This window comes from Corvus kubaryi, unplaced genomic scaffold (genome assembly GCF_017639235.1).
Source record: "Corvus kubaryi isolate FWS band 111438036 unplaced genomic scaffold, C.kubaryi_AGA036_p1.0 37394, whole genome shotgun sequence".
Taxonomy (NCBI): domain Eukaryota; kingdom Metazoa; phylum Chordata; class Aves; order Passeriformes; family Corvidae; genus Corvus; species Corvus kubaryi.
This window is the reverse complement of record NW_024581133.1, coordinates 8,312,281-8,327,730: the sequence shown is the minus strand read 5'-3', so window position 1 is coordinate 8,327,730 and position 15,450 is coordinate 8,312,281.

Below are 15,450 nucleotides of genomic sequence, written 5' to 3'. Positions count from 1 at the left end.
ACCAGTGCACTATCAGAGCACAACTGACATGGGACGAAGTCTAAACAAAAGTCAGCAGCTACTAATGAGGCTTGTTAGTGATGCTAATCTATGTAAATGTTATTAATTGAGAACATCTATCTTTTATCTCCAACATTTGGTAATCAGGCAATTAAAAAACAATGACATTCCCGGCGGTTGTTCTCCCAGTTAAAAAAAAGTGATCAAAGAGTCCTGAATAAGGAAAGGGAAAGTCCCTTATCAAGAGCTGGGCCTTGCCTTGGGCTACCAGGGCTCATTAAAGGCAGAAAAGCTCTGTTGATCACCAATTAACCTGATTTGTAGGAACTCTGATAAAGACCTCAAACAACATGAGTTTTCTTAACTATAATAAATGACACAGTTTATTGACAAAAATAAAAACGTTTGGTTTGAAAAAGAACATAAAGGAGCTATTCAAATTGGATAGCCCTACCACATACCAGGCCTGGAAGACGTGGGATGGGTTTAACTTCACCACATTGGTGGCATATTATCAATGCTAGATACAGTCAAACCTATTAACAGCCATATACACAACAACCAAATATATACATATTTGGTAGCTGTCACATAAATTTCTGTCATCTCTAGTCATAACAGACAGCAGATTGCATTAATTATGTATGTACTATGCTCATGAATGGAAATGCAGCGCTCTAGGGTGAACTCTGCATCTCGAAACACAAAAGTAAAAAAAAAAGGATATTTTCTTGAGGCTTAATTGGTGGACATTTTGTGATTATACTTTTTTTTTTTTTAATCTTAGCAGTTGCTTTAAATTATCCCTAGTGTAAATTTCCATATGGCTTTTTAACTCATTCTTTCCTTTCTGGAGAATTTAATTCTTCCTCTCAGGTATTGTTCATAGTGTCACAATGAGTAGGTATAACACCACAGTGTGACTGTCAACTATAATCGTAATTATTGCCAGTGGTTCATTAATTCACATAGTGATGGCCTGTCCCTGTTTGTCTCTCTGGAGAAAGGGAATAATAACTAAATGTAAAACTTGGGCCTTGAGTTGAGTGGAAAAGTAGCACGAATATGGTACCAAACTCAAGCATTCTCTGTATTTAAAGGTTAAATGGTTTTGGTCTAGCACTGCAGCTCTTCCACCAAACCTCTGTGTTGTGAAATTATCTGTTACAAATAAATTGTCTGCAAAGTGGGGATCTTGCCAGCATTAGCATGTCTTAAATTATACACCCTGGGCTTACATTGCTTTATATGCAACATTTTTAAGTGTGCTTTAGGTTTTCAATGATAAAATGCATTTGAGACTGTGAGATTAAAGCTGCCTTATTAGGTCTATCGAGTAGTTGATGTCCATGATCTTTATGGGCCGGATTTGACTTTGATAAGAATCAGATTGGGTCATAAAATGAAAAAATACCACTGTCACTTTTTCTGACATATCCATTTGACACATGCAGGACTGTATCTCAGGTTTATACATCAAAAATTCAGCTCACTTTTCTTCCCCATGATGGACACCTTCATCATTTCCACAAAAATATTTTCCACTACAAAATATCTTTTCCTCCTCACATCTGCCTTCTTCATTCTCTGTTTGTGTCTATTCAATGCAGAACAGAAGCAGTAAGGAAAATCATATGGGGAGGTCCAACGCCTTTAAATGAGCAATTTTTAAGAAACCTCAACTCTCATACACAAATTGATGATATGTTGCGTTTAGCAGAGAATGTTTTTGGTGTCAGAGGATGTGTCTGAGAAGAAACAAAAAAGAGACATGGCAGTCAGGGTAGCATGAAGTGTCAACAACCCCTTTGAAGCCCAGACCCCTTTTTATTAAGATGATGAAATGAAAGATCAGCTGCTTAACAGTGGAGCATGTGAATATTTTGATCTGAGATGACGTCTGTGGTTTTGCTTTTTTAACTAATGCATTAGTGCCTCTCCCCCTCAAAAAGGTATTAGTTAGTGATATCATGGGTGAGCTTTTATCTTATCATATAGATCTGAACATGTTTTACAGCAAAGATAATTATCTCCAACCAGTGATTTTGGTTGGTCTTTGATTTAGCTGTTCAAGCAGATGCCACCATAGAGATTCTATTATGCACAAACAATTGTATTTCATTGGTAAGTGCCCCGCATGCCTACCTCATTATTAGAACCCAATTAATTTTTCTTTGTAATAAAATGGAAAGACTTAGAGCTAACAGGAAGACTAATCTAAAGATATTTGGACCAACCGCAAAGAGTACCTGGAAGGAGCATAAAGAAAGAAGAGCGATAATTACGTGACACATGCACACACACAAAAAAGCAAGAACATGAATTGAAGTTTCAGAAACAGGCCCAGGGAGCACAGATCGCAATCTGGCTAGATTGTGAAAGTACTACTAAGATGTCTTAATTATATGATTGATGTAAGCTTCAAAAGGAAACTCGATGTTCACAATGGCTACAAGGTTAGGAGTGTTATCTAATGTATAAAGAAAACTACCACTGAAGGCAAACAGTGCACGTGAAACTTGAGACCTTTCTCTTTCAGAACCAATCAATAACGTCTTATTTTTAATCTATATTATGTTTAAGAAAATGTGATGACATCCTTGATTGGAGATCACACAAATAATTATGCTAGTAATGACTGACTTTGTAGGATCTACAAGGGCTGGATCTACAGAACTGTCATTTGAATTCCTGTGACACTGCATGCGAGGGGACCTGGTTCAATTTCCTGATAGAAGTACGTAGGCTTCTTGTTTGAGACCAACTGGGGAAAGCACTGCTTGGGGAACTGATTAACACATTCTAACACAGTTCTGATTACTTTAATCCAGTGACTTTGCTTACCAGCAAATTATCTATTTTCAAGATAGCGCAGTTAGCTGACTCTGGGAATCTCATCTTGCAGGGAATTCTGGTATTTCAAACATTCTTTTCCTCAAATCAGAACAAAATCTCTTCAAATTCCATTATTTTATGAACCTTTTCTTTTTTTTTTTCTATCTTCTGATTAGAATTTATTTTTTAATCACTTTTATCATTACAATTGTTATGATCAATGGAAAATAAAGAAAATTTAGAGAGGAAATATTTTCATAATTTGGGGTTACAAATTCAATGAAGAAATCAATACAAACCTTTTTTTTTAGTCAGCAAATCATTGTATTCAAGAAGGATATTTCTTCATTTGAAAATTGTAAGCGGAAGGTGGTTTCTGAGCTCACTAAAACTTCGCAGAAGGTGACCAAATGCTCTGCATGCACCAGGCAATAAACTGCTTTTCTGCCTTTCCTTTGGTGCTGAGCTATTTGTTCCAGGGGATATGAGGAAATGTTACCTTTCCATACAAATTGCCCTCACCTCTGTACACTTAACCAAGTTTATTCAAAGGAACTAATAAATGTTTCTTGGTGAGTATCCAAAATGATAGATGAGATAGATGGACATGAAATAAGTCTTTATCCACAATGGACAGAAGAATGAAATTAAAGCTATAGAGTCTTTATGGCAGAGCCTACGTTTTTAATGTTTTTAATGCAAGCATCCACATAAACATCTTCTGAGATGGATTCAAGTAGTCCAGACTACCCACTCTTGTCAGGGCTTGTTATTGAAGGGTAACTCATTTGCTTGGAGATACTCAAATAAAATCATAACACAGTTGGCCCAATTCTATTTAAAAGTCCTTTTATGAGTCTTGATTGACCAGGCATGGTGGTAATAGAGTGAGAGTTAATGCTACAAGCATTACACAGAAGAGGCAAAAATAAAAGCTCTACTGTGCAGACAGGAGGGGTGAAGGGTCCATTGAAAATCAGAGAGATTAGCAACTCATCACATTATATGCGGGTTATCAGGAGACAGAGGTAATGAAAGTGAGACCTATATCCTTGATCAATAAGAGTTTGACTGCATTTTGAGTTCATTTTCCCCTGCTGAGAGCGAGACAGCAAGCTTACTATTGATCACAGTGTTAATCCATAACTAGTCTGGGCCCTAGCCTAGTGGAACAAGGAGGAAAAATAAGATAATAAGCAGGAACTCTTGATCTTTTATTATGGTGTGCTAGATAAAGAGAGTGCAAGGTTCAAGGTGAAATACTTTATGGTTAACCCCTTCTTTGCTGCTTAACTCCAAGTGCATGAATGAAAGTAAATTAGCCAGGTCTCATGTTTTGATATATATTGACCTTGAATCCTGTTGACAAACCCTTTGCTATGAAACCCACACATGTGTACAGGTTACCACTCCACATCTCTTCAAAGCCCAGGGGATGGAGCACTCACGTGGCATCTGAGTGATATTGGGGTCATATCCTCAGCTGGTGAAAGCCTCTGTCGTATCCCTGAAATATGCAGGAGTGAGTTGCTGTAGCTGGGATGAGGAGATGCATCCCCAAACCTCACCTTGGCAGGATTGTTTGAAAATTGAAGTTGCTGGTCTTAAGACAGGAAATCGTTTCCTTTACTTGTATATTTATTCCAGCCTTTGTTAGAAGCACATCTAGATATTCTCTGGTCTTTGCTTTTGCCTGTGAGTTGTCTTTTTTTTTCCTCTGATATTTTTAACTGACAACATGTACAATTAAGACAACTTGCTTTTTCCCATGGCAACACCTGACTGATGTCAGAGACAGCCACGTTTTGAGGTGAGCAGCTGATGGGAAGTATGGCAATTACCTTTTAATAAATCCTGGGAAAAGGAGGAAAATTACCGTTGTTATTGCAAATATGTTTTTAAACTATTAATATTTCATCAACCTCAGCTTCAGTAAAATTTTTAAATATCAACATTCCCTTCAAGAGTAAAATGAGCCCTGCTGCTTAATTAAAGCTTCTATAAAGCATTCAAATGACAAGTTTTGAGTTCCTTCCACTTGGAGGTGAGGAGCACACCCAGAGCTTAATCATGTTGGAAACATCTCCTCTGGCTCCTGGATAGGTGCAATAGAAATATTTGTATTTCTATAAGCATTCAGCCTTTCTGCCTCATGTGTGATCCCATCAGAGATCACCAGATAATAGCTCAGTACTGGCATTTCCAGCCTGAGTTAAGTGACCCATATTCCAGCAGAGCGGTGCCATTCCCTGTGCTGTTGGAAATGTCTTTGGGATGTGACTGAGAGAAGCCTTGTAAATGTGGTTTGTGAGGAATTGTTTCATTCTCTTTAAAAAATAAAATAAAATACACATAACTTCTCTCTATTCCTTGATTTTTTGGGGTCAAAAGTCACCAGTTTGGTCTGCCTAGGTAAAAATTACTTAGCTTCTGTAGACTGCATCAATGCCCATCATCCCTGGTGAACGGGGAACACAAAGATGCCAGCACACACATGGCACTGGAGGAGGACTTTTATTCACCTCAATGTGAGTCTCACTTTAGTGTTATAATTTGATCCTATAACTCGGCCAAATCATAATTATGCTCTGCCTGCTAATGACATGTTGCTGCTTTGGCTGGGTAATGTACTTTTCAGCTCTCCCAGGCTACACCCAACTCATTCAGATAGCCCATACAGCTAATTTACAACCTCTCTGGAGCTACCTCACAGTTAGCTCCTCTTAGTAGTTGTTAAATTATCCCTATGTATCATTTACATGTTGCATTATTTGGTTGGGATAATTAATGCCTGCAAAGCACTCTGAGGTTTTGGGATGAAATGTACAGTAGAATTACAATGAATTATTCTGGTGATGATGATGATAAATAAATAACTGCAGAAAAAAAAACCTGACAACAGCTTTCATATGCAACTAAAACCACAAACCTGTAGCTAGAATGCTCTTTTCCAGCTGTGGGTGCCCTGTAGTCTCAGATATTCAAACAAAGAGAAGATTAATCTTCAAGTGGTAGATAGTCAGTTATTCTTTAGTGTTCAGCATGTTTTACACAAGGGTGTGTAATTCAACTATTCACTGTAACATAAATCAATTTATGGACAAAATAAGAGGGGGGGGAAAATCCCATTGTTCTTTAGCTTAATAACACACACAAAAAAATAATAAAGGGGAAAATGAATTGTAGGAGTCCAAATAAATTGCAAGGGTGTTTTTAGACAATATCAAATGGTTAAAATATTGCTGTAGGGAGCACCCACAGGTTAAGCTGAGTGATCCTTCCTGCGCAGAAGAAGAGAAGCAGAGGCTCCAGCAGATCAAAAGCAAGCATCTCTTTGCAGTTTTAGGGGCTGTGTTTACTGGACTTTTCTCCTTTATTTTATAGTATTTCAGTAGTTCAATGAATGTTATTAGTTTTGCATTCTGAAAACACAGCTTTGACTGCAGAGGCTCAAGTAGTTGATGCCTTTAATTCAAGGTGTTGGTTTTCCCTGACAAGGAGGTTTCCCCAAACTCTCTCATCTCGTTTTTGTCGTGCACTTGAAAGCACTCATTAAGTTTGCAATGAAAGGAGGTTGTTAGAGCAGAGGAAATTGTAAAGTGGGCTCTTGCACAGGAGCTGCTTTTATAAGGCCATGATCTGGACTGGACACTGATGCCTCGAGTTTCTTACACAGCTCTTTATAGATGCACATGAACAAGACATAGATTTGTGTGCTTTGAATGACATCCCCTAAATCTTTATGGATTGTGTTTTCTGACTACAGCCACCATTTATACAGATGCCAATATTTAGTGCAATCCCTGCACAAATAAATGTTATTGTCTTCATCTAACCAAGGCAGCAACCTTAAAAATATCACTCATGACAGATGTGTGTACAGAGATTCAAACACACAGATAAAGACGTCTGTGTTCCTCTTGCATAACGTGTGCCAAGCCAATAATGAAATGCAATGTAACATTTATAGCCAGATCAGAGCTTTGTGGTTTTACTCTCTTGAAAGTGCTACAGTTCTCAGGCTGACATTTCTGCCCAAGCTGCCCCTGGGGAGGGCTGCAGAGCCCTGCTAAATATTGGCAAATTAGTCTACCCCTTGTGAAAGTCTAATATGGAAAGTTTTGCCTTCAAACTGCAGGGTAAATGCTCATTAAGGAAGGAAGACCACAGTCTGGAGCTGGAAGTCTGTTTTACTCTTTGGTAGGAAGATTTCAGCATGTTTCTAGAAGTGAGACTTCAGAGCCAGCCTCTGGAGACAGGGCAAGTTTGTGATTCTGCATTTGGAGTTATGCATTTTGTTCAGGGAGGAAGGATGTATAGGAAAGGAAGACTTAGAAAACCATTACAAAAATAATTAAAGTAAGATGAACTTTAATCAATTTATGGTCTAGTTTTCACATATAGAAAGCGTCCAGAGTGAAGACCTAAAGAGGGTCCCTCAAGTCTGCATCTGGTGCATTCTTGCTTTCCATGCCCAGCTGTCAAATAAGTTAGGATAGGTCATTAACTGTCTCACAAAACACTTTTTAAAATCAGAATTTACCCCCATGACATTTTTTTTGGCAATTTGTCAAGTTACAGTTGAATTTCCTTAGGCAAAGTTGGGCCCTCGGTTCTACTGTGTTTGACATGCTCCAAAAGGACCAAGACAGATGTGGCAGAGGCTGCCAGGTAGGATGGAAAAATGCAGCCTTAGAGGACAGCAACCAGATGCCAGCACAAATCACAGAGTATTCAAAGAGCAGCAGCCTGCACAGACAACAGCAATAAAAACAAAGTGGTGGAAGATGTCAATTATATTTTTATAGTTTGGAGCTCTTGGGTGACCTGTGCAAAATGTGTTGATCATAATTATGTCCCCAGTCCATTTTGTAAAAGTCAAAGCCTGGACTTGCTGGGATAGCTGGCATAAAAATTAATTCTCCTGTACACACTGTAAAAGTGGCAGTGGGATATTTTGCTGTAACAGAGACTGTAATCACTCTGAGGAATACTGGCATGAGACGTTTCAAAGCGGGTTTCAGCTCCAGATTGTCGAAACTAACAATAATTTCTGTAATTATTTTATATTAATTATAGGTCATCTACTAATATCTTTAATTAATTAATGCTGTAATGTGATTATGTAATTTATAGTTACTGTTGAAAAAGGTTAATTTGTCAAGAAAGACACAAGGTAAACAGAAATGTTATTAAAACCCTGTATAAACATTCAATTGAAAACTTGAACTAAACTAAAAGCAATAGCATAAAGAAATAAATGCTTAAACATCTACATATACACAGCCATCTAGCCACTGGAATTTCATAGAATAGTTGAATTTTTATAGGGGTTTTTCTCTCCTTTGAAATGAAAAATCAGTATATCTTTTTCCAGTGGGAATTTTGATTTTTAAAAAAAAAATTTTCTTGTACCTTTGAAGAAATCATTCCTTTTCCCAACATTTTAGCCAAAGGAATTCTTTTTAAATATGTTAAAGGTATTATTGTGCTTTCATTTACATGGAAAACTGTTCTTATTTAGGACAAATGTAAATGAAAAGATAGGGAGCTCTGTAATCAGATCAGTCACATTTTTGTAAAAAGGTTTAATTTTAAAGTCTTTGAACTGTAAGCATTTTTTTCTCTCTATCAAATAGATATATTCAATGAGTTGGCAATTTACCTTATTATCAGCCCTAAAAAAATATATTTACCATTTTCTTGGCTGAATTTCCAATGCCACAGGTCTTGGGAAACCAGAATTATTTTCTGTAATAACCAGAAATATTTTCAGTAATATTCAGAGATCATTCCCAGAGCTCCTTTCCATGCTCCAGGTGGGCTTTTAGCCCTGAAAGCCTTCAGATCCCCTTTTCCCAAGGTATCTTAGGGCCAGTGCCAGGTTTCTTACATCTCTACTTGCTGCTGGATCTCTCAGACTGTTTTATGCCTGAATAACTTAGCTCAGCAGAATATTTTTTCTGAACTCACTGGAATTGCTCTTATTTGTTTAAAACATGGCAGCTGCTGAAGTTCTTGGGAGTTCTTTGAGGGATGTTCCCTCTTCCTACATGTTTGTGCAAAACAAAGGGTGGTTTGGGTTGGGATAGTGAAGGAAAAGAGGCAAACAACTGACAAGAATCAGGCAATTGAGAGTCACGATGTTAAACAGGTGTAGTGGGATCAGAAGCCATCCCTAGTGTTCATTACTGGCATATGCTAAAATACTATCAAATTATTTCAGCAACCTGATGTGAGAATGGGGTGTGGGGTGGAAATTTGCAGATGGTAACAAGGGCAAAAAATGCCGAATGAATTTTAAATCTGCACAGCATAACATTTTAGCATCAAAGTGAGCATTTAGTACCAAATACCATTAATTAACATTTCCATGGGCTTTTTATTAAATGCTTGCTCAGCAAGTCAAGTGTCTTTCAAGCTCCGAACAGCTGTGAATGTATAAAAATATATTGACACAGATATATTCATGCATGCAAATAAATGTATTTCTTTCGTTTGTTGTGAATGATTGTTATTATATTATAGGGTTTTAACAAGTTAAAAACTAATTTGCATTATCAATCTGAGCAGCTGAAAGGGGGTTATACATGAATACCTGTCTACCTGTCTGTAATCACTCTGTAGCATCTGGTCCCAGCTAATTCCGTTTCCTACTTGTTAGTAACTCACTCCGAGGCAAGGGGAATGGGCCCTTACCCGGATTTCATTCCTGCATCTCTTTTAAGGCTACTCAGATACTCATTTAATAGTGTCTTTCCATCCAGAAAAGTTGGTCAATGCCATAAAAAGGGCATAAATTAAGTTTAAAATAGTGCATTGCAGTGAACAGTCCTACAGTAAGTGCAGTACTCACAGCTTAACCATCAGACCCAGTCAGTAGTCACCTGATAGCTTTTGTTTTCACCCTGTGATAGTAACTAAATTAATTTGTTTCCTAATAAAATATTTCAGGATGTTGCGAAAACACAGATAAGTAGACAGAATCCTTATTAGGATCACCAGTATTAACATAAAATCCTTTTGTGCTCATTAAAGGAAATACAGTCAATTTAATTAATGCACATTAATCCCCAGTTGACATTAAAATCAGCTAAAAAACAACACCGATATAGATTATTAAAATGAAACAAAAAAAAAGTGTATGAGGTAGCCTCTATAGGAAGAAAATAATTCCTGAAGACCCAGGGCTCCTTTTCTTTTTTTTTTTTTTCTTCTTTTGGAAAATTATAATCTGGTTGCCTGTCCATTACTACCAGGAAAGTTTGCAGCCACCAGTCATATTTTCCTGTGGGACTCGGGGACAGAGAAAGAAACATGCTGGAGACAAACATCTGTCCAATGCAGGACTGATGTGGAAAACCCTCTGTCATCCTTCCACTAGTCCTTGCTGGAAGTGCACTGCTGGGTTTGGCAGACACTGAGCTGGGTTATTTTCAGGACTACTGCTAAGCCTGAGAAACTGCTGTTCACCTTGTTTATCCCATGTGTGTTCTTTGTACTTTGCTGCCCTGGCCGTGATCCAGCAGCGTGTTAGGACACGGCACCCGAGTGGGTGTGAGCTCATCCCTGCTAAGCAAAGCCCAAACATTTTCTTTTGGGCATGAGGTGCCTCAGTGAAGTCTGTGAGATCCTTCATGTGGCATCAGTTAAGCAACTGCTTAAGAGCAGTATCATAAAAAATACCTGAGTGACTCAGATGTGTCAGACTGATCTGCCAAAGTATAGTAGGTGTTCAGGCACCTAAATCTCCTAAGCCTTACATGTGTGTTCAAGCGTATCCTGTGCTTGGATGTGTGAGTGCACATGAAATGCCCAGGCTGGGAACATTGCAGGTATTTGAGCCCCACCTGATTAGGAGCTGTTTGCTGGCACAGTGACAGTGCCAGCCGTGGACAGGAGTTCTTGTTTGCTCGGGGACCTCTAAACCCAGCACTGCACTAAGCTCCACGGGAAAGCTGTGCCAAACCAGGCTGCTCTGGGTGAATTTTCAGTCTGTCCTCAGGGATCTGTCCTAACACGTGGTGGGAATCAAGGGACCATTCAACATTCAGTCCCATTCCCTTATGAGCTGGAATGATATCAGAAACTGGGGAGTTAGAGGGCTGGGATTTGAAGCAGCAATGCTTTAGGTGCCTGAAAGCACAGGGGATTCCAGACTTACCAGCTTCACCCAAGAGCTACATTTCCTCCTCTCTTTCCCTGGTGCTGGCTCTAACCACTGAGACACGGAGCCATGCTCATGTTTGCATTCTCTCTGGCCCTGTTTTTCCGCAGAATGCTGCCATTTCAGGAGGAACTGATGAAAATATGACCCATTTCTCTTCATTTGCCTACAGAGATGGAGCAGGAGTTTATGTCCTCTCCAACAGAGGAGGACCTTGAGCACAGACCACCATCTCTCTGGGTCTAGTCTATCCCCTGAAGGACTTATGGAAGGGCAGGGAAATCACACCTTCCAGGAGGGAAAAGCCAGCAGGTCACTCCTCCTTCTTTGCCCAGCTCATTTTCTCTTTTAAAGACCCGCTGGGCAAGCACAGCAACGTCATTTGTGAAGGGCTCAGAGGAAAAGCAGAAAACACCAAGCTGTTCAGCCCTGCCAACGGATAGAGAGCCCTAGACCTGTCCAAAGGCAGATTCTAGGCACTTGCCAAGTTTCAAGGAAAAAAGCTGCAGTGCCTACAAATTCTGTGTTTATTTTCACCAGCAGCTGCACAGGCATTTTGAGAAGCTGCATTTTAGATATGGCTGTGTAAGTGCCTCTGTACACTAGACTGAGTTGCCTTTGAAAATTAGTTTTAGATGGCTCTGCAAATATTATCTTACTACTTTTTTGTTGAATGGGGACTGAAATAATTTTCTTATAGAATGTGTGTGTTGAGGAGAGATTGATCTTCAAAATGTAGCTTAGATTTCAACTGAAGATGGCAGAAAAGTTTCCTGTAAGAAGAAATGTAGAAAGTTCTGGTTTAGAATTCTTGCATATATAGCAAAAATCACTTCATTTTCATAGAATGAAGGACCAATAATATGTACCTGTACTCCTGGACACCAGTATTTCTAAAATACCGTTCGAGTCACAGCAGGTCTTATTTAGGGAGTAAGTTTTGCCATTGATTGTTTGGTTACACTGCACTTTGTATTTCTTCATCAGTACCTGGTGGTTTTATTTTGCACAGATTTTACATCCAGAGAGACAATTTTTTTTTCCTTTTCCTTCAGGATTTTTTTCTCTATTAGAACCTTGTGCCCTCCCTTCCCTATTGATTGCACTCAGACTCTTATCTTCAGCTTATAACTTATTTTATTAACTACTTTAGAAAGTGAAGATAAAACATGACGGAGGAGAAAGGGAATTGTGTGGTTATCCCATGAACAGGCAGGTTTTATTTTTAGAGCATACCTAGGTGCTAACAAAATAGAAGAATTATTTTTCTTTTTAATGGCATGACATGTTCCAAACTATGATAAGGTTTTGAGCTAATTAAATAAGAAGTAAGGTCTGTTAATGTACAGTTTTTATGATAAATGTTAACATGTTGAGTCTTTCCTTCTTTTTGCTTCATATTTTAAAGTTTCCTTTTATGTGTGTGAAAAATGAGTAAAAGTGTCAAGTCTTATCACACCTGACCTTGCTTTTTGGCTAGCCTCTTTCCCTTATCTATCGAACACATTACTCTCCCCATCATAACGTGGTAGTGCAAACATCGCAGCTGCCCAGCAAACATGACCAAAGCTACCTTAAAGCTACTTCTAGACTCTTTAAACTCAACTAAAAGGCTGATTAGGTTCCACCTCTTTGGTCATTATCTCATTCCGATAGCCACGCAATGAAAAAGCAATCTAGTAAAAAGCTCTCTCCTAGGAAAACTAGTTAAAGTGTGTGCTTGCTTAGGACGGTGTACTTAAAGAAAACAATTTATTCGTTCGTCAAAACCAACTGTGTAAACTAGTTTAGCTGTTTGCCGAGGCTTGGAATGAACAAACGTTGTTGTTTTCCTCCCACAGCTCCTCGGGGAGGGGGAACGGGGGGTCGGGGCGGGTCCGGCCCCGGCGCTCCCGCAGCGCGGGGCGGGCAGGGCGCGGTCCTGCCCCGCACTCTGCCAGAGGCAGCAGCCGTCGCCTGCTCCGCACCCTGCCAAAGGCGACAGCCCTACTCTGCCCCGCAGTCCGCGGAGAGTGCTTCAGCCCTTTCCTGGGCAGGGAGAATCGGCCCCTTCGCGAGAAAAGCGATGGGAACCCCCGGCCGCGCTCCATCTCCCCTGGCTGATGCTCGCCCCGGGACTGCCTCGGAGGTGCATGACCCTCCCCGTGCTGTTTGATCCGTTCTGCCTCCCCACCTTCCCAGGAATTATCTTCTTTTTTTTTTTTCCCTAAACAAATTTAGGAGGAAGAGATTAGACAGGGGAGGGAGAGGCTGGCTGCGAGCCTGCAGCCGGCGGTGGAAGGGAACCACAAGCCTTTCTCGGGCGGTGTTTGCTCGGGTTCCTTTAGCAAGCGCGGCACAATGGCAACTATTCAGGAATCAGTCAATATGACCTGGCACTAACAAGCCCTAAAAACATATATGCTTCATTCTCACAGAGACTAGGAACCATGTTTTTAAGTGGGATTTACTTTACTTTGTCAACAGAATGGGTAATACGGAAAGTCTCCGCTGTAGAGTAAAAGCGCTCCCCGTGCCTTCCTCCGAAAGACACATTTGGACCATAAAACCACCTTTCCTGAAGAAGTGCCAGCACAGGTGGTCCTAAGTGACAGGATTTCCCCAGAGCAAAAATAAGCTGGGAAGGAGAAGTGCGCTGAGAAATCCATCCGGCCTCCCCCAGGGGAGTTTCCCGAGGGGTGAGCGGGACAAGATCACATCGGTAGCGGGAAGGTGGACAGGGAGAAGGGCCCCGGCCACAAAAGGGTTACGAGCCCGGAGAGTGGAGCTATTTGTCACCAGCACCCACCAGAGGAAAAAAAATAAAAAAATTACTGATTAACGTGATCTGTCAATACGCCTCTGCCCCGCGGCACTGCGGGGCTGGAGCCGATCCATTACCTGGCACCTCCTTTGCCATCTCCCTCACCTTGCCGAGCCCCTGCATCCCTCGCCTGGCCCTGAGTCATGGGTAAACACCGCCGGGTGCCAGGCTGCTCCCGGCCCGCACCCAGCGCGGGGGGTCAGGCTGGGTTTGGGGCCTCCAGCGGGACAGGGGTGCAGCCTTCAGAGAGTAAATGAGGGAGCTCCCCACTTCTCCAAGGGGCACAGACGAGCCAGAGAGGGGGGAAAAGTCCCTCACGGACACAGAGAGACGGCTGGGGGGCGAAGACCTGCCCATGAGCGTATCCCTGACCCGGCTGGAAGAAGGGGTTAAAAATAGAAATAATAATTCTTTAAAAAAAAAAAAAAAAAAGTTGGAAAACATTGCTTTCCGTAGCAAAACGTGGCTGCACACAGGATAAACATGAAAAAAAGTAATGCCTTAGTTAAACCTGCCCTAGATACCCCGCAGCGGGGCTGAGAGGGACGGCAGGGCGGACCCGCACCCCGCACCTCTCCCTGGGTCGCTCTGCTCCGGCCCCGCCGCTGCCCGGGCAGGGACCAGCAGCCCCGCTGCGGGGAGCAGCCGCCGGGATCCAGACCTCCCCGCGCAAATTAATTCCTCACAGAGCTTGTTAAACAATTTGCAGGGCGGGCATGATGTGGACTGTGAGGGTTGAGGAGTTTGGGGGGTTTTGGGGGGGGGGGGGGGGGAATGAGTGTTTTGTTTTTATCTCCTCTCTGGGGCCAAACAGCAGCTGGCAGCCAAAAGACTTTCTGAACTGTTTCATTTGAGGAAAGTGAGGGGAAAACTGGCGTCTGACTCTCTCCGCATTTTAAATATGCTTGAATATAATTGACCGACTGCTGCTATGGAGCGTTTGACGTGCTTGATGGTGCTGCACCCGGCTGCTCCGAAAGTCCCGGGAAATGCTCATTTGCAGGAAGAACTTGTTAAAAATGAAGGGCTTGGATTAAGTGCAGAGGCTAAAGGCATTTGCGTGTGCCACCGTTCGCATCACGATTCTGCAGGCGCTCCTCCACCTCTCCCCGTACATCAAATTTTTAGTTCAGAAAAGCCTGGTAGCTGTGCGGTACTGGCTCAGAGAAACCCCTCACTGCATTTCACGAAAACCTCCTCTGTGCTGTAGGACCTGCTGTGTTAAATTATGATCCAAAGGCTGTGGGGTGGGAACAATCAATCAGAATACCTGGGGTAGTGTGTAATGTGTGTGCTCTTGCCAGCGGGAGCAAGCGGCCCCTGAACACAGTCCCCCAGCAGGTTAAATAAATATGATACTATAGACAAACCGAGAGGATCACATGGCCGCATCAATCAGCTGTTGATAAAATACAGTCTTCCTTTAATACACGCTGGGAAAGTTATTTAACACTTACAAAACCCGAATTCAGTGCTGTTTCTTTTAGTAAAACGGGAGAAAAATATTCTTTGAAAGTGCAACTCTTCTTAAAAGGCACGGAGAGGTGACAGTTGCATTTTCCTGGGGGATATAATAGAAAGCTTTTAATGAAGCCACCGACACTGTGCAAAGTACGTGAGCCACGATGCTGGAAAAATACAGAAG